Here is a 25,260-nt window from a genome sequence, read left to right as displayed (position 1 = left end):
TTGCATCACTCTTTTTAATCCGTCCTCCTGTAAACACTCTATTATAACCTTTGCTAATCATGGCAGGGCGATGATCCATTTTGGAAACGGAAACCCCAGGATAAACCGGCAAAGCCGCAGGATAAACCGGTGAGAGCGCCTCGCATCAAGACCAAAGTTACAAAGAAACCCACGAAGAAGAGAACCGCCGAGTCCCCTGACCTGCCAAATGAGGAAGAACTTGATAATCTAGAATCAGGGGTAGACCTTGACTCTCTTGGTTCCTTTTTCATACACCTCATTGACAATGATCATTATCAGGATGACGCGGAAGCTAGCCGCGCTGGTGATGTAGAGGTAACTATTCTTTCTTCCGACTTAGATCCTGTGCCAACACCAAAAATCTGTCGAGCAGTCCAGAAAGTAAAATTTTCACGCCCTCTTGCTTATTCGGATCTGCACTTTCTTTTGAAGACACAGCAGCATGAAGCTCGCCGCACAACTCGAAATAGTGGCCAAGTGGTCACCTCCTCCGGTTTACCGAACTCTCCGGTCTGAAAACACCGCCAAGAGGTTTCTTATATTCCTGGCACACTTTGTCCTAAAGCAGGTTACTTCTGATATCCTCTTAATCCGTCTGACTCAAATTATCAGGGAACCTCCCATTCATCATCCGGCGAGTCATCGGCCACACAACTCCCTCCCCTCAAAACTGTTCCTGGGTAGGCATATTACATTTAACCCTTTATGCCTTGAATTTGTTGATTATACTAACTTTTGTGTCTGTTCTTTCCAGTGCCAAAGCCGGACTTAGCAAGAAGGCCAAGTTGAATAAACCGACCAATGATAATCCGGCCACTGAACCGGAGAAGACCCCAGAGACCTTTGATCTGAATGCTGATACCATCCTGGATGATCTGGTACCTTAGGTTCAGGACACTTTTGTTGAACCGGTAGAGATAAATTCAACGAGCCAGTCTGCTGATCCGCCAAGCCCATCTGTTGATCCACCAAGCCCAGCAAAAACAACTGATAAACTGCCAAGCCCAGCCAAGACTACTGATGGCACCACGGATGATATTATGATTACCAGTGTTAGTCATACTGCTCCTGGCAACCCTGTCGGCTTATCAAAGCATAGTGCCAGGGAAGAGTTTTCTACTATGGATAAGAGCAAGTGGAAAACAGACTTATCAAGATATGCCCACCTCAATGCTCAGGACATTCATTTTGGATATTTAAACCGCCTGTACACAAGCCGCGACTATGAAGCCGGTTTAGTAGCTCTGATGAAGGAGCGATATGAGGTAAATATTAATTACTTTGCACAAGTTCTTTGTCCTTAGAACCAGCTTAAACTATCAACTCCAGTATCCCCCAAGTGCCGGTTCATAATATTGATGTGAACCGGGACTTGTAGTAGAATCAATATTTAATTTTGCTGGCATAGCCCCCATGGACCGGTTTATACCTTTAGGATGAAATGGTACATCTTCTGTCATGCAGCTTCCAAAATTTCTGATAATCATCAATGTAAGCCGTCTGGATAGGAAAAATCCATATCCTGAACTAGAGCAAATATGCATTAGCCCCCAAGTGCCAAGTAGATAACTTGTTATGTGCATGGGACTTTGAAAATGACAGTTGATAAAAAGCAATATGCATTAGCCCCCAAGTGCCAAGTGTATAACTTGTTATGTGCTTGGGACTTCAAATATGTACTATCAGCTCAGTAAATGTCTCTTGCAGGCTGATCTGAACAAGAAGGAATCTCAAATCGCCGACCTTCAAGAAAATATCAAGTCCCAGCAAACAGAAACTTCCAAGGCTAAAGAAGAGCTGACCGGCACTTTAACATCCATGGAACATTTGAAGGAGAGCTTTAAAGGCGAATGGGCAGACTGGGAAGCTGAAAAAGCAACTTTGGTTAAACGGGCAGAAGACGCTGAAGCAACCCTTAATCGGTAACAGAAGAACTGACGGGCTTGAAGTGGCAGATCAATGCTATGACTTCGGCTGTCTTTGGTAAATAACCTCTTCATAGACTTTATATAAATAATATCCATGAACCTGTCGGTTTAATAATATTTTGACCATTGCAGGTAGCCATGTTACTCATCTTGGCTCAAATATGCACAAAAAACTGAAAGCTGCCTATACATTGATAGAGCAACTATAAACCGGCGTTCAACGGATCATCTGCACAGCTTCACATAATAAACCGCCCCCAATGTTGATCAAGGAAACATTGGAAAAGTTTTCCATGATGCCTGCCCAGCTTGAGGATTTGAAGAAATCGGCTTCAAGGGCCGGTGCTCTGGCTGCATTGACTCGGGCCAAGGCCTGGATATCTGATCTTGATCCGGAAGATATTGGAAACGGCTATCCCAGCCAAAAAGAGGACGGGTCAGAATTTGACAATGACGACCTCAGGGCTTTGACGAAGGAAATGCGTCCACTTGCAAGTAAACTAGCTGAAGAGATTGATTTGTCTTTTTACCGGTCGATTTATGACGCAGAAAACAAACGGGTTGATGCACCTTTCTATGATATGCAAAATCTTATCTGGCCAATCCGTAAGCATACCTATGCCCCTGACGTTGAACCATCCTATCTTATAAGCGATGAAGCTGTGTTCCGAGCTTTAACTAGGATTGACTGGGAAAACATTAACTTCCAGCCACTGGATGGAGAGGCGAAGGTTGAACAGGTGTAGGATGACCCACAACCGTCAAGTCAGCCTGAGGAAGAATCATCATCCGGAGGCCGGTTTAGCTTCTGCAGACTAAAATATCGGTGATAAACAATTATTCTTTTGGGTGTCTGCTGCCTTGTAATAGGCTAGTTTTAAACACTTGGTCTGCTATGCCGTTGTGCATATTGACTTTGCATAATACTGTTATTCCACCATGATTATGCTTATGTTTGCTTATGATCCTTAGCAGCTTTATGCAATCCTGTTTCTGCATAGAATAAACTTAAATTGTCCTGGCGGTTTACCACCAGACGGGTCATAACATCCAATATAAAGCCAGGGTTTATAACCAAGGTTGTATTTTCAAGAATAATTAAAAATGAAATATATCATACCTGTGACATTGAGTCACATTGTTGATTTACCAACTTTATTGTAGTAAGGGTGATAACCCAAATCTTGAGTGCTGATAACTCCCACCAAGCTTTGCTGGTTTATGATGAAGCCATGTCGGGTTATAATAAACACCGGATGATCATTCTGGCAACTTATAGTCAAAGCCAGACCGGTTTAACGAATACTGGATTATAAATGATAGTGTACTGACAACTTAGAGTTGAAAGCCAAGCCGGGTCAATTGACACCGGTCATCTTATAAGTTTGCACTTAGCAACTCAAAAAACAGTCGGGGTTAGTAAGCACCGGATTTAACATAAACCTTGTCGGAATAAACATCAAAAAGAAAGATTTACGAAGAAAAATATGCAAAAACGGTGAGGCTTTTCATGGGCTGCTAGGCCACTGAGTTAAACCATTTTACAAAGCCTTATAAGATGGACCTCACATTAACCAATCATCAATTTAACTATGACAGTTCAGGGTCTTTATAAGATTGACTGCCAAACGTTCGACGGGTCATACCAGGATTACCTGGATGGAGTGACTTACTTAAAAAGGCAGGATAACCCGGGGTTTTAGGTGAATACACCTGGCTTCCAAGCCTGGCTTTTATAGCCTACTGCAAGGTTATAGACTCTATGTTCTTGTAGAAGCAAAGAGCCCCCAAGCAATATTTTGAGCTGTGCTCAGTGGACGCCTATGTTTGAGTTGTGCTTTGCAATAAACTCTCTTTGGCTCCTTATGATGTTGGGTATTAAGCCCCCAAGCTTATGTTTTGAGTTGTGCTCTTTTTTTGTAGCTTTATAAGCCGGATCAATAGAAAATCAGAACTCCGCTTTATAAGCAGGAGCCTCCATGTAACCAAGAAATACTGTTTAGGAAGAACGGCAGAGGCCCCGCATTAGCAAGGATGCATGTTTATTATATTGATCATAATATATAAATTGTCAAAAATATGTACATAATAGGAGCCTATGGCTCAGGTGTAGTAAGGCAGAAGATGAGCAATATTCCACGGCCGGCGGGTCTCCTCCTCCGACTTGCGTGAGTCTTTGTGCTCTCCAACATCGATAAGGTAGTATGACCCGTTGTTCAGATTCTTGCTGACCACAAAGGGCCCTTCCCAAGGTGGGGATAACTTGTGCATATCGGTTTGATCTTGGATAAGCCAGAGCACTAAGTCGCCTTCTTGAAAAGCTCTGGTTTTAACCCGGCGGCTGTAATAACGCCATAGGTCTTGCTGATAAATCGCCGAACGAGCTGTTGCTATGTCCCGTTTTTCATCTAACAAGTCCAATGCATCTTGGTGTGCTCTTTCATTGTCCGCTTCAACATAAGCTGCCACTCGGGGCGAGTCATGGCAAATATCACTTGGGAGAACTACTTCTGCTCCATAAACCATGAAGAAGGGTGTATAACTCGTAGATCTATTGGGGGTGGTATTAATGCTCCATAACACAGAAGGCAACTCTTCCACCCAACAACCTGACGTCCTATGCAAAGGAACCATAAGACGGGGCTTGATGCCTTTCAAGATTTCTTGATTGGCTCTCTCAGCTTGACCATTAGACTGGGGGTGAGCCACTGATGACACATCAAGACGGATGTGCTCTCGTTGACAAAAATCTTCCATAGCCCCCTTGGAGAGGTTCGTGCCATTATCTGTTATGATGTTGTGTGGAAAACCAAAACAGAAAATCACCTTCTTCATGAATTGAACCGCTGTGGCTGCATCACACTTGCCGGCTGGCTCTGCCTCTACCCACTTAGTGAACTTATCAACTGCCACCAGAAGGTGGGCCTTCTTATCCTTGGACCTCTTAAAGGGCCCAACCATATCCCTCCCCCAAGTTGCAAACGGCCAGGTGATTGGAATCATCCTCAATTCCTGGGCGAAACAAGGGCTCGGCGTGAAAATTTCTGACAACCATCACACTTCCTGACCAAATTCTCAGCATCAGCATGAGCTGTTAACCAGTAAAAACCGTGTCGGAAAGCCTTAGCCACAAGGGATTTTGAATCGGCATGATGACCGCAATCCCCTTCGTGGATTTCACGCAAAATCTCACAGCCTTCTTCAGGAGAAACGCAGCGCTGAAACGCCCCCGAGACACTACAGTGATGTAACTCGCCGTTGACAATAGTCATGGACTTGGACCGTCGGATTATCTGTCTGGCAAAAACTTCGTCCTCAGGTAAATCGCCCCAGGTCATATACGCTAGGTATGGCACCATCCAATTAGGGATAGCATGAAGAACCGCCACCAATTGAGCCTTCAGGTCGGGAACAGCCAGATCCTCCTCCGTCGGTAGCTTGACCGACAGGTTATGCAGAACATCAAGAAAGACATTGGGCGGCACCAGTTTATGCTGAGACCCCAGCCGACTTAAGGCGTCCGCCGCTTCATTCTTGCGCCGATCAATGTGCTCAACCTGGTAACCCTTGAAGTGACCACCAATGACATCCACCGAATGTCGATAAGCCGCCATGAGTGGATCCTTAGAATCCCAAGTAGCAGAGACTTGCTGAGCCACTAAATCGGAGTCTCCAAAGCATTGTACCTGGATTAAGTTCATTTCCTTAGCCATCCGAAGACCGTTGAGCAGGGCCTCATACTCAGCTGCATTGTTAGTATAGGGAAACATCAAGCGGAGAACATAAAAAAATTTGTCACCTCGAGGGGAAGTAAGAACCACTCCAGCCCCCGAGCCCTCCAATTGTCTGGACCCATCGAAGTGAATAGTCCAGTATGTATTATCCAGTTTATCCTTCGGCGCCTACTGTCCAGTCATTGATGAATTCCACGAGAGCTTGGGACTTGATGGCCGTACGAGGCATATATTTTAACCCTTGAAGTCCAAGCTCGATAGCCCACTTAGCAACCCGACCAGTTGCTTGCCTGTTCTAGATGATATCTCCCAAAGGAGCGGAACTGACCACATTGATGGGATGGCCCTGAAAGTATTGCTTAAGCTTCTAGCTTGCCATAAAAACTCCATACACCAGCTTCTGCCAATGTGGATATCTCTGCTTTGACTCAATAAACACCTCACTGATATAATAAATTGGGCGTTGAATCGGATACTCCTTACCTGCCTCCTTGCGCTCCACCACAATAGCCACGCTGACAGCCTGGGCGTTAGCAGCCACATATAACAGCAGTGGTTCCTCATCAATGGGGGCAGCAAGAACAGGCGCGGCTCGGCTAACTGCTTCTTCAGATCCTCAAACGCCGCATTAGCAGCATCACTCCAGACAAAGTTGTCTGTCTTTTTCATCACTTGATATAGAGGGATGGCCTTCTCTCCCAACCGGCTGATAAACCGGCTTAATGCTGCAATACGACCCGCCAGCCGTTGAACATCATTGATACATGCCGGTTTAGCCAGAGATATGATAGCTTTGATGTTTTCTGGATTAGCTTCAATGCCCCTGTTAGACACCAGAAAACCCAAGAGCTTGCCTGCCAGTTGCTACGTCTTGAGCTTGCGTTGGTTTTCCTTGAAGAGGAAAGGGTGATGCAGCAATAGTAGCATAAGTATTTCCCTCAGTTTTTGAGAACCAAGGTATCAATCCAGTAGGAGGCTCCACAAAAGTCCCACGCACCTAGACAAACAAACAAGAACTCGCAACCAACGCAATAAAGGGGTTGTCAATCCCTTCACGGCCACTTGCGAAAGTGAGATCTGATAGAGATAACATGATAAGATAAATATATTTTTGGTATTTTTATGATATAGATTGGAAAAGTAAAGATGCAAATAAAAATAGATTGAAAGCTTATATGATAAAAGATAGACCCGGGGGCCATAGGTTTCACTAGTGGCTTCTCTCAAGATAGCATAAGTATTACGGTGGGTGAACAAATTACTGTTGAGCAATTGATAGAAAAGCGAATAATTATGAGATTATCTAGGCATGATCATGTATATAGGCATCACGTCCGTGACAAGTAGACCGACTCCTGCCTGCATCTACTACTATTACTCCACACATCAACCACTATCCAGCATGCATCTAGAGTATTAAGTTCATAAAGAACAGAGTAATGCATTAAGAAAGATGACATGATGTAGAGGGATAAACTCATGCAATATGATATAAACCCCATCTTTTGATCCTCGATGGCAACAATACAATATGTGCCTTGCTGCCCCTGTTGTCACTGGGAAAGGACACCGCAAGATTGAACACAAAGCTAAGCACTTATCCCATTGCAAGAAAGATCAATCTAGTAGGCCAAAGCAAACTGATAATTCGAAGAGACTTCCAAAGATAACTCAATCACACATAAAAGAATTCAGAGGAGATTCAAATATTTGTCATAGATAAACTTGATCATGAACCCACAATTCATCAGATCTCGACAAACACACCACAAAAAGAGTTACATCGAATAGATCTCCACGAAGATCGAGGAGAACATGGTATTGAGATCCAAAAAAAGAGAAGAAGCCATCTAGTTAATAATTATGGACCCGAAGGTCTGTGGTAAACTACTTACAACTCATCGAAGGGGATATGGTGTTGATGTAGAAGCCCTCCATGGTCGATTCCCCCTCCGGCGGAGCACTAGCGAAGGCTCCAAGATGGGATCTCGCGGATACAGAAGGTTGCGGCGGTGGAATTAGGTTTTCGTGGCTTGTTCTGATGTTCTCGGGGTACATGGGTATATATAGGAGGAAGAAGTAGGTCGGTGGCCGCCCGAGGGGCCCACGAGATAGGGGCACGCCCAGTAGGGGGGGGCTCCACCCTTGTGGCCTCCTCGGCTGCTTCTTGACTTGCACTCCAAGTCCTCTGGATCACGTTCGTTCCAAAAATCACGCTCCTGAAGGTTTCATTCCATTTGGAATCCGTTTGATATTCCTTCTCTTCGAAACACTAAAATAGGCAAAAAAACAGCAATATGGGCTGGGCCTCCGGTTAGTAGGTTAGTCCCAAAAATGATATAAAAGTGTAAAGTAAAGCCCATAAACATCCAAAACGGGTAATATAATAGCATGGAACAATCAAAAATTATAGATATGTTGGAGACGTATCACCGGTACACCAAAAACACACTTGCCCGGATTAAGCATCATCTTATAAACCCGGAGATTATCAAAGGTTTCCTTCAAATCAGCTATTAACGTCTCTGCTTTCCTGGATTTCACCACGATATCATCCACATAAGCATGAACATTGTGCCCAATCTGATTATGAAGACAATTCTACACACATCGTTGATAAGTCGCCTGAGCACTCTTGAGTCCAAAAGGCATAGACACATAGCAGAAGGCTCCAAAGGGAGTTATAAAGGTTGTCTTCTCCTGGTCCTCAACTGCCATTTTGATCCGATGATAACCAGAATAAGCATCCAGAAAGCTCAAATGCTCACAACCCGTCGTAGCATCAATAATTTGATCAATACGAGGGAGAGCAAAGGGATCAGCTGGACAAGCCTTGTTCAAGTCTGTGTAATCCACACACATATGCCAAGTTCCGTTCTTCTTGAGTACCAGCACCGGGTTAGCTAACCACTCAGGGTGAAAAACCTCCACAATAAACCCTTCTGCCAAGAGCCGGGCTACCTCCTCACTGATGGCTTTGCGTCTTTCTTCATTGAAACGGCGGAGAAACTGCTTGACCGGTTTAAACTTGGGATCGATATTAAGAGTGTGCTCAGCGAGTTCCCTCGGTACACCTGGCATGTCAGAAGGTTTCCATGCAAAGATGTCCCGGTTCTCACGGATGAACTCGATGAGCGTGCCTTCCTATTTCGGATCCAGGTTAGTGCTGATGCTAAACTGCTTGGATGAATCGCCGGGAACAAAATCAACCAACTTAGTCTCATCAGCCGATTTAAACTTCAAAGCCGGATCATGCTCTGTAGTTGGTTTTTTCAAAGAAGTCATATCCACCGGATCAACATTGTCTTTGTAGAACTTCAACTCTCTGTCGCACAAACCGACTCAGCATAGGCTGCATCACCTTCCTCACATTCAAATCGATATTTCGGCTTCCATGTACTGTGATGGTCCCCTTATGACCCGACATCTTGAGTTGCAGATAAACATAACAGGGCCTTGCCATGAACTTAGCATAAGCCGGGCGCCCAAACAGGGCATGGTACGGGCTCATGATTTTCACCACTTCGAAAGTCAATGTCTCTGATCTCGAATCATGATCATCTCCAAAGGCAACCTCCAGAGCTATCTTACCGACCAGATAAGCCGATTTACCAGGCACCACACCATGGAAAATGGTGTTTGACGGTTTAAGATTCTTATCTATTAACCCCATGCGACGGAAGGTTTCATAATACAAGATGTTGATACGGCTCCCTCCATCCATGAGCACCTTAGTGAACTTGTAACCTCCAACCTGAGGCGCCACCACCAATGCCAGATGACCCGGATTATCAACCCGGGGCGGATGATCCTCTCGACTCCACACAATAGGTTGTTCAGACCAGTGAAAGTAACGGGGCACCACCGGTTCAACAGAGTTCACTACCCTTTTATGAAGCTTCTGATCGTGCTTGCACAGGATAGTGGTGAAGACATGATACTGCCGACTATTCAACTGCTTCGGGTGACTTCGGTAACTTGATTGTTACTGCTGCTGATTTCCCTGTTGATTATAACCACCCTGGTTGCCCTGATTGCCTTGATTGCTATGTCCACCCTGATTACCTTGAAATCCTGAACCGGAATTACCTCCACCATAACCCGGCCCATGAGACCCGGGTCCTGAACCGCCGGACGGTCCATGATCATATCGGAAAAGATCTGAGTTTTTGAACTCCCGCATAATAAAGCAATCCTTCCAGAGGTGCGTAGCCGGCTTCTCTCGCGTCCCGTGCCTCGGGCAAGGCTGATTTAACAGGCGCTCAAGATTGACACCTGATCCTCCACTCCGCGGGGGCAGTTTACCCTTACGACGCTGGCCATTGTCCTATGCGCTGGTGTTAGCCACAAAATCTGAATTACAATCCGCTTTACGCTTACCATTGTTCCCATGGCCTGCCTAGTTATGCTGCTACCCTTTTGCACCGTCGTTCTTCTTTCCCTTACCCGGCTTCTCATCATCAGACTCGGGATCCTTGGTACTATCAGAGTCAGCATACTTAACCAGAGCTGCCATAAGTGTTCCCATGTCATTGCAGTGACGCTTGAGCCATCCCAACATCATCTTCAAAGGCTTAAACCGGCAATTGCCCTCCAATGTTATAACTGCTGAATCGGCATTGATGCAGTCCGATGAATGCAAGATCTCCGAAACCCGGCGCACCCAATGGGTGGTTGATTCGGCTTCTTCCTGGACACAGGCGGCTAAATCCACAATTGACATGGGTTGCTTGCATGTGTCCTTGAAGTTCAGTATAAACCGAGCCTTTAACTCGGCACATGACCCAATGGAGTTAGCTGGCAAACTTTTCAACCAAGTGCGGGCCGTTCCATCCAACATCATGGTGAAGTACTTCACACATGCCGCTTCATCCACATCCAGCATCTCCATTGCCATCTCATAACTTTCAACCCATGACTCGGGGGGAAAGTCAGCAGTGTAATTGGGCACATTATGCGGACCCTTGAAATCCTTGGGCAACCACACATTGCATAGAGTCGGGGGGAGACACGGCACACCCAAGAGCTGAAAGCAAGACCTAGTTCTACGGAAGTTGTCGGACGAACCAGAGTAAGCTGACGGTCCACACACTGCACCGCTAACTCGGCTTCTCGATGCGCTCTGCCGTTATCCACCACCTCCTCAGCATTTGCACCACCGCCCACCGAGTTAGGCCTTCAAGGGCCATTACGGTTCCGCGCACTGCTTGATACAGTTGGTTCATCGATATGCCTGCTGTAACTCCGGCTCAGGCGAGTGGTTGAATGAATTCTGTCTCGACTATATGAATAGGTCTGCTGCTATACCATAGCGGTTTGAAGGGGATCTCTAGCCCGCCGCGTCTCAACCGCCGCTGGAGATTCGCCCTCCATTGGAATAGCTGCCAATCGCGATGTCGCAACGATCATGTTATCCGAAGTGGTGGAGTAGTGTCCCGGCGGTGTCGGCATGTACTGCGGCGGGTCATGGGTCCGTCGAGGCGGGTCCATCACATGTGGCTGATACGGCGCTCCTGTCCCAGGTGCTTCAATCCGGTTTACCGCTGCCGGATTACTGGTTCCTGCTCCTGGTGTGTTGAAGAGATTCATTGCATCATAAACCGGTGGCAGACGAGACCGATGCCTCCTCGGCAACACGTCATTTGAAGCGTTCTGATCCAGCATGAGCCGATAATTTTCTGCCTGAATCCGCTGTGCCTGAGCATCTAAAGCGGCCCGCTCATTAGCCATCCTGGTTTCCTCAGTCGCCAAGTCCTCCTTGGCCTGAGCTATCTGATCTCGCAGCTTTGTGACCTCCGCGTTATGCTGATCTTCATTATCCGGGGTAACCTCTATGGTCAGCAATGTCGTCCAGGCATCCAATAAATCAGACAAGACTTGAGTTGGTCGGCGCTCGAGGCCTCCTGCCCCGGCTGCCAATCCAGAAATCATTGCCGCTGCAGCCGATGAGTACTGCGTGGACTGCATACCGGCCATGAAGATTGCAACCCGGTTTGGCGGTTCAAGGGGGTCCGGAATACTGTCACTATCGGAATAGCCCCCAAACCGGCCATCTTGCAGTTGGTACAATGACCCGGTCTCACCGGTGGATGATTTGCCATCTGAATAAACGGCCCTCTCACCATCGGACACCGGTTCAGACTCCACACCATTGATGAATCCTATGAATGCATGCTTCATGGCGGGCTGAACTCGGGCAGGGCTTGCACGCTGAGCCATCTCGACGAGGTCGGCGCAGGTGTCCGGCTCAGGGCCTGGTTCGCCGATTTTGCCAATGAACACATGAATTCCTTCGAAGGGGACCCGGTACCCATACTCAATTGAGCCGGCGTCAGGGCCCAAGCCTGCATCGTCAATGTAGAGCTTGCCTCGACCACTCTTGGTCATCCGGCCCACTGCGTATCCCTGTAGTCCTTCGAAATTGCCCTTTAAGAACTCGAAACCATCGTGCGATAGCCCCATGGTGGGCGCCAACTGTCGTGGAACTATCATGTCAGATGTCCTAGTGTGAGGACTTAGTCGTGGAGCCATCGCAACGAGATTAGCCTAAGGGGTTAAACCGGACAAGGGACACAGGGAGTTTATACTGGTTCGGCCCCTTGCGGTGAAGGTAAAAGCCTACGATCTAGTTGTGGTGGAATTGATGGTGTCTCGATGATCAGGGAGCGAATCCGCTTTACTTGGCTCTCGAGTTGTTGTTTCTTGCCCTTGAACCACCGCTGGGTCGTCCCTTTATATACACAGGTTGACGCCCGGCGGTTCACAGAATCCCGACGCCGGCTCATACATGTGTCCGGCTCGGTTTCTACCCTTTCCTATCTTACAATACAAGTTACATATCACATGGTGGTTTATATGTACGGGCCCTAACCCGCCTTTGGGCCCTGGGCCTTTAAATCTCTGTAGTAAAGCGCCATACTCCTTGTCTTCATGGGCTTCAATATGGATGACTCCTTATGAGTATAACGCGGCCCCTCCTGGGCAGTTTATACTCAATAGTTATATCCCCAACAAATCTAGTAGGCCAAACTAAACCGATAATTCGAAGAGACTTCAAAGATATCAAATCATGCATATAAGAATTTAGAGAAGAACCAAATAATATTCATAAATAATATTTATCATAAATCCACAATTCATCGGATCTCGGCAAATAAACCGCAAAAGAGTATTACATCGAATAGATCTCCAAGAACATCGAGGAGAACATGGTATTGAGAATCAAAGAGAGAGAAGAAGCCATCTAACTAATAACTATGGACCCAAAGGTCTATCGTGAACTACTCATGCTTCATCAGAGAGGTAATGGTGTTAATGTAGAAGCCCTCCATGATCACCCCCTCCGTCAGGATGCCGGAAAAGGCCCCAAGATGGGATCTCACGGGTACAAAAGGTTGTGGCGGTGGAAAAGTGGTTTCGTGGCTCCCCTTGATGTTTTTAGGGTATAAGAGTATATATATGGGCGAAGGAACTAGGTCAGGGGAGCTACGAGGGGCCCACAAGCATGGGGGGCACGCCCTACCCCCCTGGGCGTGCCCTCTTGCCTCGTGGCCGCCTTGTTGCCTCTCTGACTTCATCTCCAAGTCTTCTGATTTGCTTTCGGTCCAAGAAAGATCATCAAGAAGGTTTCATTCCGTTTGGTATTCCTTTTCTACAAAACTCTAAAATAGGCAAAAAAACACAAACTGGCACTCGGCCCTCGGTTAATAGGTTAGTCGCAAAAATAATATAAAATAGCATATTAATACCCATTAAACATCCAAAACAGATAATATAATAGCATGGAACAATCAAAAATTATAGATACGTTGGAGAGGTATCAAGCATCTCCAAGCCTAATTCTTGCTTGTCCTCGAGTAGGTAAATGATAAAAACAGAATTTTTGATGTGGAATGCTATGTAACATATTTATCCATGTAATTTTGTTTATTGTGGCATGAATGTTCAGATCCGAAAGATTCAAGACAAACATTTAATATTGACATAAAAATAATAATACTTCAAGCATACTAACAAAGCAATCATGTATTCTCAAAATAACATGGCCAAAGAAAGCTATCCCTACAAAATCATATAGTCTGGCTATGCTCTATCTTCATCACACAAAATATTTAAATCATAAACAACCCCGGTTTCAGGCAAGCAATTGTTCCATACTTTAGTATTTTCAAACTTTTTCAATCTTCATGCAATACATGAGCGTGAGCCATGGACATAGCACTATAGGTGGAATAGAATGGTGGTTGTGGAGAAGACAAAAAGGAGAAGATAGTCTCACATCAACTAGGCATATCAACGGGCTATGGAGATGCCCATCAATAGATATCAATGTGAGTGAGTAGGGATTGCCATGCAACGGATGCACTAGAGCTATAAGTGTATGAAAGCTCAAAAAGAAACTAAGTGGGTGTGCATCCAACTTGCTTGCTCACGAAGACCTAGGGCACTTTGAGGAAGCCCATCATTGGAATATACAAGCCACGTTCAATAATGAAAATTCCCACTAGTATATGAAAGTGACAACATAGGATACTCTCTATCATGAAGATCATGGTGCTACTTTGAAGCACAAATGTGGAAAAAGGATAGTAACATTGCCCCTTCTCTTTTTCTCTCATTTTTTTATTTGGGCCTTCTCTCTTTTTTATGGCCTCTTTATTTTTTTTTGTCCGGAGTCTCATCCCGACTTGTGGGGGAATCATAGTATCCATCATCCTTTCCTCTCTTGGGACAATGCTCTAATAATGAAGATCATCACACTTTTATTTACTTACAACTCAAGAATTACAAATCAATACTTAGAACAAAATATGATTCTATGTGAATGCCTCCGGCTGAGTACCGGGATGTGCAATGAATCAAGAGTGACATGTATGAAAAAATTATGAACGGTGGCTTTGCCACAAATACGATGTCAACTAAATGATCATGCAAAGCAATATGAAAATGATGGAGCGTGTCATAATAAACGGAACCGTGGAAAGTTGCATGGCAATATATCTCGGAATGGCTATGGAAATGCCATAATAGGTAGGTATGGTGGGTGTAATGGTACCGGCGAAAGTTGTGCGACACAAGAGAGGCTAGCAATGGTGGAAAGGTGAGAGTGCATATAATCCATGGACTCAACATTAGTCATAAAGAACTCACATACTTATTGCAAAAATCTACAAGTGATTAAAACAAAGTACTACATGCATGCTCCTAGGGGAAGGGTTGGTAGGAGTTAACCATCACGAGATCCCGACCTCTACTCATAAGGAAGACATCAATAAATAAATCATGCTCCAACTTCATCACATAACGGTTCACCATACGTGCATGCTACGGGAATCACAAACTTTAACACAAGTATCTCTGAAATTCACAACTACTCTACTAGCATGACTCTAATATCACCATCTTCATATCTCAAAACAATCATAAAAATCAAACTTCTCATAGTACTCAACGCACTTCATATGAAAGTTTTTATTATATCCATCTTGGATGCCTATCATATTAGGACTAATTTCATAACCAAAGAAAATTACCATGCTGCTCTAAAAGACTCTCAAAATAATATAAGTGAAGCATGAGAGTTCAACAATTTCTATTAAATAAAACCAGAGCAATATTGTCTAGCTCAAAAGATATAAGTGAAGCACATAGAGTATTCTAATAAATCACGATTCATGCGTGTCTCTCCCAAAATGTGTGTACAGCAAGGATGGTATTAGTAAACTAAAAATCAAAGGCTCAAATTATACAAGACGCTCCAAGCAAAACACATATCATGTGGTGAACAAAAATATAGCCTCAAGTACAGTTACCGATAGACAAAGACGAAAGAGGGGATGCCTTCCGGGGCATCCCCAAGCTTAGGATTTTGGTTGTACTTAAATTTTACCTTGGGGTGCCTTGGGAATCCCCAATCTTAGTCTCTTGCCACTCCTTATTCCAAGGTCCATCAAATCCTTACACAAAACTTGAAAACTTCACAACACAAAACTTCAACAGAAAATCTCATGAGCTCTGTTAGTATAAGAAAATAAATCACCACTTTAAGGTACTGTTGTGAACTCATTATTTATCTATATTGGTGTAAAATCTACTGTATTCCAACTTCTCTATGGTTCATACCCCCCAATACTACTCATAGATTCATCAAAATAAGCAAACAACACGCGAAAAACAGAATCTGTCAAAAACAGAACAGTCTGTAGTAATCTGTATCTCTCGAATACTTCTGTAACGCCAAAAATTCTGAAATAAATTTGTGGACGTGAGGAATTTTTCTATTAATCTTCTGCAAAAATAATCAACTTAAAAGCACTCTTCTGTACAATATTACAGCTATTCTCATGAGCTGAAAAGTTTCTGGTTTTTACAGTAAGATCGCATTAACTTTCACCCACGTCTTCCCAAAGGTTCTACTTGGCACAAACACTAATTAAAACTTAAAACCACATCTAACCAGAGGCTAAATAGGTTATTTATTACTAAAAAGGAGAAAAAAGTAAAGAACAAAAATAAAATTGGGTTCCCTCCCAACAAGCGCTATCGTTTAACGCCCCTAGCTAGGCATAAAAACACGAATAGATCTAGGTATTGCCATAATAATGGTAGGGCAAATCTCGAAAACTCATCTCGTACTCCCTAAGTTCAGCAGCAAGTTTTCTTTGAGGCAAGCAGAAGTAATCAAAAGGGCTAAATTTAATGGGATAGAAGTCCCCAAGATCAAGCTCGGGAGGAATTTGTTCCTCCTTTGGCCCTTCATATTGTACAACCAACTCATCATTATAAGAGTTCTTTTGGCAAAAAGTCATGAGCCTTTGTTCAAGAGGAAATCCCAACCCGTTGTTCTGAATAGCAAAATTATCATTAAATTCAGAAATCCTATCAACTAGAACATCGGTAGGAACCCTCTTTCTAATATTTTCATTATAAGCAACATGATCAAAGGATCGTAAATGCATTATTTCTTCTTGGTTAAAAAGAATTGCTTCTATGGGAGGGCGACCGGCGTCCACCCTATAATGCGCAAAAAATTCATTAGCCTCTTTTATTATAAATCTAAACTCATGTGCTAGAAAGATGGTAGCAGCTCACTTAACAGAAGAATGCTCAATATTAGAAAACTCTAGAAAAATCATTTGTATGCAAGGATGCATGTGAATAAATTGTCTCTCAAGTTCAACTACGAGCAAACAAATAGCATCTGCTAGACTACTAGTTTTATGGAGAATAGACCCACCCATAGATGGCAAACCACCGACACAAGTAAAGATATCTTGAATAACCCCTTTTTCCAATAATATTACCACTACCAATGCAGAACTTTTTAGTGTGCAAAATAGTAGGTTCTTCATGAGGATTATCAAAAGCATCAAAGTTCCCCCCATCGTTGCTACTATCCTTTTCAGTGATAACCTCCCCAGTTTCATACATGATGGCAACAAACCAATCTAACAAACAAGCACACAAGAAGCAAGCAAAAAGAGACGAGCGAAAGAGGGGCAAAGAAAAGGCGAAGGTTTTCAAAAATCATTTTAGAAGTGGGAGAGAGGAAAATGAGAGGCGGATGGCGAATAATGTAATGCAAGGGAGAAGATTTTATGATGGATACCTGGTATAGCTTGACTTGGTGTAGATCTCCCCGGCAACGGTGCCAGAAATCCTTCTTGCTACCTCTTGAGCTTCCGTTGGTTTTCCCTTGAAGAGGAAAGGGTGTTGAAACAAAGTAGCGTAAGTATTTCCCCCAGTTTTGAGAACCAAGGTATCAATGCAGTAGGAGACGATGCACAAGTCACCGAATACCTGCACAACCAATCAACAAATTGCAACCAACGCGATAAAGGGGTTGTCAATCCTTTCACTATCACTCGCAAAAGTGAGATCTGATAGAGGTAGATAAACGGTAAAGTAAATATTTTTGGTATTTTTGGTTTATAGATTGGAAAGTAAAGATTTCAAAATAGTAGATTGGAAACTAGCAAGATGTAAACGAGATTCAATAATATGGAAAAGAGACCCGGGGCCATAGGTTTCAATTGTGGCTTCTCTCGAGATAGCAAATATTATGGTGGGTGAACAAATTACTGTCGAGCAATTGATAGAAGAGCGCATAATTATGATGACATCTAAGGCAATGATCATGAACATAGGAATCACGCCCGTGTCAAGTAGACTGACTCCTGCCTGCATCTACTACTATTACTCCACACATCGACCGTTATCCAGCATGCATCTAGAGTATTAGTTCATAAAGAACAGAGTAACGCATTAAGCAAGATGACATGATGTAGAGGAATTAACTCAAGCAATATGATGAAAACCCCATATTTTTATCCTCGATGGCAACAATACAATACGTGCCTTGCTGCCCCTACTTCACTGGGAAAGGACACTGCAAGACTGAACCCAAAGCTAAGCACTGTTGCAAGAAAGATCAATCTAATAGGCCAAACTAAACTGATAATTCGAAGAGACCTGCAAAGATATCAAATCATGCATATAGGGATTCACAGAAGAACAAAATAATATTCATAGATAATCTTTATCATAAATTGACAATTCATCAGATCTCGGCAAACACACCGCAAAAGAGTATTACATCGAATAGATCTCCAAGAACATCGAGGTGAACATCGTATTGAGAATCAAAGAGTGAGAAGAAGCCATCTAGCTAATAACTATGGACCCGAAGGTCTGTGGTAAACTACTCAAGCTTCATCGGAGAGGTAATGGTGTTGATGTAGAAGCCCTCCGTGATCGAATCCCCCTCCGGCAGGACGTTGCAAAAGGCCCCAAGATGGGATCTCACGGGTACAGAAGGTTGCGGTGGTGGAAAAGTGGTTTGTGGCTCCCCTTGATGTTTTTATGGTATAAGAGTATATATAGGTGAAGGAACTAGGTAAGGGGAGCTACGAGGGGCCCACGAGGGTGGGGGCACGCCCTCCTGCCTCGTGGCTACCTCGTTGCCTCTCTAACTTCATCTCCAAGTCTTCTAGTTTTCTTTCAGTCTAAGAAAGACCATCGCGAAGGTTTCATTTCGTTTGGACTCCATTTGGTATTCTTTTTCTGCAAAACTCTAAAATAGGCAAAAAAACAGAAAATGGCACTAGGCCCTCGGTTAATAGATTAGTCCCAAAAATAATTAAAATAGCATATTAATGCACATTAAACATCCAAAATAGATAATATAATAGCATGGAACAATCAAAAATTCTAGATACGTTGGAGACGTATCAACCAATAAGAGAAAAATACCGGAAGCTGAAATCTCCACTATGCTTGCTAATTATACTTTTAAAGATGGAGTACCTAAAAAACTTGGAGATCCGGGAATACCAACTATACCTTGCTCCATTAAAAGTAACTATGTGAAAACTGCTTTATGTGATTTGGGAGCTGGTGTTAGTGTTATGCCTTTCTCTTTATATAAAAGACTTGATTTGAATAAGCTCACACCTACTAAAATATCTTTACAAATGGCTGACAAATCAACTGCCATACCTATCAGTATTTGTGAGGATGTGCCCGTTGTTGTTGCTAATGTTACTATTTTGACTGACTTTGTTATACTTGAGATGCCCGAGGACGACAACAAGTCGATTACCCTTGGTAGACCCTTCTTGAATACTGCAGGAGCTGTTATTGATTGCAATAAAAGCAAGGTCACTTTTCATATCAATGGTAATGAGAATATGGTGCACTTTTCAAAGAAACAATTCCAAGTGAATGGTACAAATGTTATTGAAAAATCTCCGACAATCACTATTGGAAGTTTTCAACTGCCTCTACCTACTGTTAAAAAGAAATATGAAATGCTTATTGTTGGGGACATTCATATCCCCGTTGAGGTAACTTAGTGATTTACGAAAGTTCTTCGGTTTCATGCTAATCGAAAGTGGTTGTCAATAAGACTTGATCAGCCTTATTAATGGATCATTTTTGAGAGGTATGAAGTTGATGACTTTAGTGAGCACTACCTTCTGTCCCTACCTTTTGTTTTCTATTTTTCTTAGTTAAATAAAATAAAATGTCATGATTTGTCTGTTTTTTGAGTTTTTCGTGCAATAAAAAATGACCCAAAAATAAAAGTTCTCAGAATGCTCTAAAAACTTAATACAATTTTTTTCTGATTATTTAAGAATTTCTAATGCAAATAATATCAAAGGGAGGTGCACCAGGTGGGCACAACCCACCTGGGCACGCCAGGACCCCCAAGCGCGCCCTGGTGGGTTGTGGTCCTCACGTGGGCCCCCTCACTTACTTCTTGTTCCCACATCACCACATTCCTCCAAAAAAATCACCATTGTTCCCACAGCAACACAACACCGGTAGTGGATATTTTTATGGTGGAATTTATGACACACGATTAGCAAGGGAGCTCAGTGTTTCACCTTTGCCCTATGACCCTATTTTACCCACTCAGTACCTAGACTTTGATGCTGTGAAACATCATAAGATCCTTAAAGGAGATCCTCATAATTTCACTTATAATTTGATGTTTAATAAGTACTCTATGGTGGACACATATTTGCCTGCACCTGCTCTCTTTAATGTTCACAATAGGGGAAGATATTATGCTCTTGATAGAAAGGCCCGAGCACATAATGCAGCGGTTGTGCCTACACGGCGGGATGAGGCATCCACACCGAGAGCCTCCATGAGATACCACTCCGGCCATTACACAGGCTACTGACTGATTACCAAGTTAAGCCAAAAGCCTAAGCTTGGGGGAATACGTATTTCCACCGACATTACATTCATGTTCACACATTTCATTCCAGTTGTCGGTGTCCACACTTATTCATTGTATTATCCATGTTCAATTTATTTTCTTCCTTTCTTCTTGTGTGTTTGAAAAACTTTGAGAAAATCCAAAAATATGTTTCTTGCTTCCTTTTGATTTTTCTTCCTAGTTTCAATTGTTGTATCACTAAAAACAAAAACCCAAAAAGATTTCCTTGTTCTTCTTTTACTTGTTGGGACCTTTCCCATGTAAATAGTTTTTCTTGTTTTTGCTTTTCCCTTTTTATTTGCTTGTTTACGAAAAAACAAAAACTCCAAAAATATTTCAGTGTGTTTCTCTGAATCTCTTTTCTTTTTTGAGTCATACCGAGGAGAAGACCATGATGAAAATGTTGAGTGGCTCTCATTTGCATTATTGTTGATCTAACGAAGAGCCCATATTACCTTGTCTTCTCCTTTTGAATAAATTTGTCGTAGATTCTAGCTTAGTCCACGGCACTCTTGCGCTATTATTATTTTCAAATGGTTCGGTCATGCAAGTGAAAGGCAATAATGATGATATTCAATGAACTAGTCGTGGCAGAGAGAAACGGGTATGAACTCGACTTATTCTGTTTTTGTAAATATGTTTAACCTAGTATCCATGATTCATCCTATTATGATCAAACATGTTTGCAATGACATTTAGAGATTATAGTTTCTCATGCCATGCATAAGTAGCTAGGAGTGGATAATGATTGATCTTGGATGTCAACATTGCGTTAAAATGATTGTGATGTAGTATGATGATATGGTATCCTCCTTTAAATGTTCGAGTGGCTTGACTTGGCACATGTTCATGCATGTAGTTGAATCAAAACCAACATAGCCTCTATGATATTTATGTTCATGGTGTTCATATCCTGCTCATGCTAGTATCCAATGTTACTTATGCATAATGCATGTTCGTGACCGTTATTGCTCTCTAGCTGGCCGCTTCTCAATCTATTTGCTAGCCTTTGCCTATACTAAGTGGGAACTCTGCTTGTACAAAAAAACCTGAAACCCAAGTTATTCCAGATGAGTCCACCATACCTACCTATATGTGGTATTACCCGTCCGTCCTGAGTAAATTTGCATGTGCCACCTCTAAAAACTTCAAATAAATATCCTTTTTGTGTGCCTGGATTGTTTATAGAGCAATAGGAGGTAGTTAGTGTGTTCCATGCTAAGCGGGATATTCTCAGGTTGGGTGTTTATTCACTCACCATTGCACGAGAAAAGAGCGGTAGTAGGGATTCACAGTCCCAAATTTCAAAAAGAACTTATCAATAATCAAACTAAAACTCCTATGGAGCAAACAACCTTTACTTTACCGCTCGGGAACGACTACTAATTTGTTTAGCATGGAAGATATTGATAAGTGATGGTCGTGAAGTAAACAAGAAGGGTGCATGTCTCAAAATTTCATTTACCTTTGTTATAAAAACTTGAGCTCTGGCACCTCTACATATCACTGCATCCCTCTGCGAAGGGACTATCTATTTACTTTTATGATTGTGTCATCACCTTCTCAAATAAGCGCCAGAACATGAGAGCACTTATGTCATGCTGATGCATTGTGTGTAGCTAATGTTGGGTGCATCATGACTGGATCTTTTCTACCATGAATTACAATGTTTCGTCGCTCCTTGAACTTTGGGGGTGCTCTGCATTTATGTTTTGTGGTCTCAGAAAGGGCTAGCGAGATACCACTATTGTCATATTGTATCATGGTTGTTTTAACAACGTGTTGCTGTTTGAGATGTCTTATTATTACTCGCTAGTTGATTGTGTCATTGCTATGAGTTAATATAATTTCTAAGAGTTATTGTCGACATGGTTATTTATAATCTTTGCTGAAAACATAGGTGTTGTTTAAGCTTATTTATGGAAACAAGAGCAAAAGAGTTCGTAAAAGTTTTTCTTTTTCACTTTCAGTTTATCAACTGAATTGCTTGAGGACAAGCAACCTGCAAGCTTAAATAATCCACAAACTTCATCCACATAGATTAGGTGCATATCAGGATGTAGTGTTCCATCTCCTGCATAAGGATTAGCTAGCAGTTTGTCTATCATACCCGAAGGAATTTCATGACCAATATTTTCAGTAGGCGCAGTAGGTTGAGGGGAAACTCTTTGTGCTTCTGATCGAGGTGAAGATACCCCAAACAAACCCCTCAAAGGATTGTTTTCCATAGTAGCAAGTAACAGTAAATTTCAGCGTGTAATATAAATTTTTCCTTACTGATTTCCACTTACCAAGAGCGCTTCACTCCCTGGCAATGGCACCATAAAAGAGTCTTGATGACCCACAAGTATAGGGGATCAATCGTAGTCCTTCCGATAAGTAAGAGTGTCAAACCCAACGAGAAGCAGAAGGAAATGACAAGTGGTTTTCAACAAGGTAATTTCCGCAAGCACTGAGATTGTTGGTAACAGGTAGTTTGATAGCAAGATAATTTGTAACAAATAACAATAGTTACAGTAAGTGCAGCAAGGTAGCCCAATCCTTTTTCTAGCAAAGGACAGGTTGGCACGGTCTCTGATAATAAGTAAAGCATTCTTGAGGACACATAATAATTTCATCTAGTCACTTTCATCATGTTGGTTTGATTCATGTTTGCTACTTTGATAAGTTGATATGTGGGTGGACCGGTGCTTGGGTGTTGTTCTTACTTGAACAAGCCTCCCACTTATGATTAACCCCTCTCTCAAGCATCCGCAACTACGAAAGAAGAATTAAGATAGCATCTAACCATAGCATTAAACATATGGATCCAAATTAGCCCCTTACGGAATAGCGCATAAACTAAGATTTAAGCTTCTGTCAGTCTAGCAACCCATCATCTAATAACTACTCCATAATGCATTCCCTTAGGCCCAAAGAAGGTGAAGTCTCATGTAGTTGTTGTTCACATAACACTACTAAGGGAATCACAGCATACACAACATCAAAATATCGAACGAATATCAAATTCACATGATTACTTGCAACATGACTTCTCCCGTGTCCTCAAGAACAAAAGTAACTACTCACACAACATATGCATGCTCAAGGTCAGAGGGGTAATAAATATCATAATGGATCTAAACATATAATCTTCCACCAAATAAATCGGCTAGCATCAACTACAAGATGTAATCAACACTACTAGTCACCCATAACTACCAATCTGAGGTTTTGATACAAAGATTGAACATAAGAGATGAACTAGGGTTTGAGATGAGATGGTGTTGTTGATGATGTTGATGAAGATTGGCCTCCCAAAGATCAGAGGGTTGTTGGTGATAAGTGATGACAATGGCTTCGTTTTCCCCCTTCCGGAGGGAATTTCCCCTAGTGGAATCGCTCCGCTGGAGGGTAAAAGTGCTCCTTCCCAAGTTCCGCCTCGAGACAGCGGCGCTCCATCCTGGAAGTTATCTCCTCATTTTTTTAGGTCAAATGACCTTATGTACCAGAAGATGGACACCAGAGGTGGGCCAGGGAGCCCACTACCCACCAGGGCGTGCCTAGGGGGTAGGCGCGCTCTGGTGCCTAGTGGGCACCTGGGTGGCCTCCTCTGGTATTTTTTTCTCGAGTATTTTTTATATATTCCAAAATAATTCTCTGTAAAATTTCATATCATTTGGACATGTGCAGAATAGGTATCTCCGATGTAGCTTTTTTAGGTATAGAATTCTAGCTGCTGGTATTCTCCCTCTTTGTGTAAACCTTGCATATTATGAGAGAAAAGGCATTAGAGTTACTCCACAAAGTGTTATATTTCATAAAAACACTATAACTAACAGTAGGAAAACATGGTGCAAAAGGGAAGTATCATGGGCCCAACCGCGCGAGCCCGCGTCCGCTACGGTACGACCACGCCGACCCCTACCCTCGCGTCGCCCGCATACGAGCTTCGGTAGCCACCTCGCCTCGCTGTGCCTCGTCATCCCGTGTCGCCACTGTCTATGGTTGTTGGAGCCCCTGCTCTATGCGTGCCTAGCCACCGGAGGCCACGGATGGGCCACTGCCCCCTGGTTTAGTTAGTGGGGTTGACCCCCTGTTAAGCTAACCCCCTCCTAATTAGTCAAATGTCCCAATGACAGGTAGTTGTTGACGTTCTGGGAATGGGGGTCCCTAGACTTACCTGCCTGCGGCCTGTGGCGTGGCTCAAGTGGTGGCCCAGTACGGCCCATCTTCATCAGCACAAGACTCAAGACCCTCGCGAGGGGCCAAGCCTCGCGGGGCGGACGACGCAAGGCTTCCTCAGGGACGGCCTCGCTAGGCACGCTCGCGAGGAGGAGGAGAGATCAAGGCAGGGTACCTCACGAGGTGCTCGTGACGCAAGCCATGACGATCGAGAACAGGCGGGCGCTAGGCGGGCGCCAGCCTGCGCAGTGTCCTTGTTTCCTCTTTGGTGCAAAAGGGGCAAGCACAGACGTGGAGTACCGAGGCATCAGGCAAAGGTTGCCATTTCAGTGCAATGAGACCAAGACCAGCGGAGCGGCAGGATGGAGGTCACCATGGAGCCCAAGACGGCGTCATCGCCAGTGCTTTTGGCAGCCGAAGATCAACTTTAGTCAGGATAACTTGTACTAGGTGTTCCCCTTCGAAATGGCCGTTGTTGGCGCCCTTCCCGCTCAATATTTGGGAAGAGGCCCAGGGCCTCTATAAATAGAGCTAGCCACCACGGAGTAGGGGATCCAGATTTTGGGGATCCTGATTTTGGGAAGACAAGAGAGAGAGAGGCGATTGAACTCACCCAAGCAGTTCATCGCACCAGCTCAAGAACACCTCTCGTGAGGCCGTTCTTCCCCTGTACTGTTCATCATCA

Source organism: Triticum aestivum, chromosome 6B, assembly GCF_018294505.1.
Source record: "Triticum aestivum cultivar Chinese Spring chromosome 6B, IWGSC CS RefSeq v2.1, whole genome shotgun sequence".
Taxonomy (NCBI): Eukaryota; Viridiplantae; Streptophyta; class Magnoliopsida; order Poales; family Poaceae; genus Triticum; species Triticum aestivum.
The sequence above is the reverse complement of the archived record's forward strand: the minus strand, read 5'-3'. Positions refer to the sequence as shown.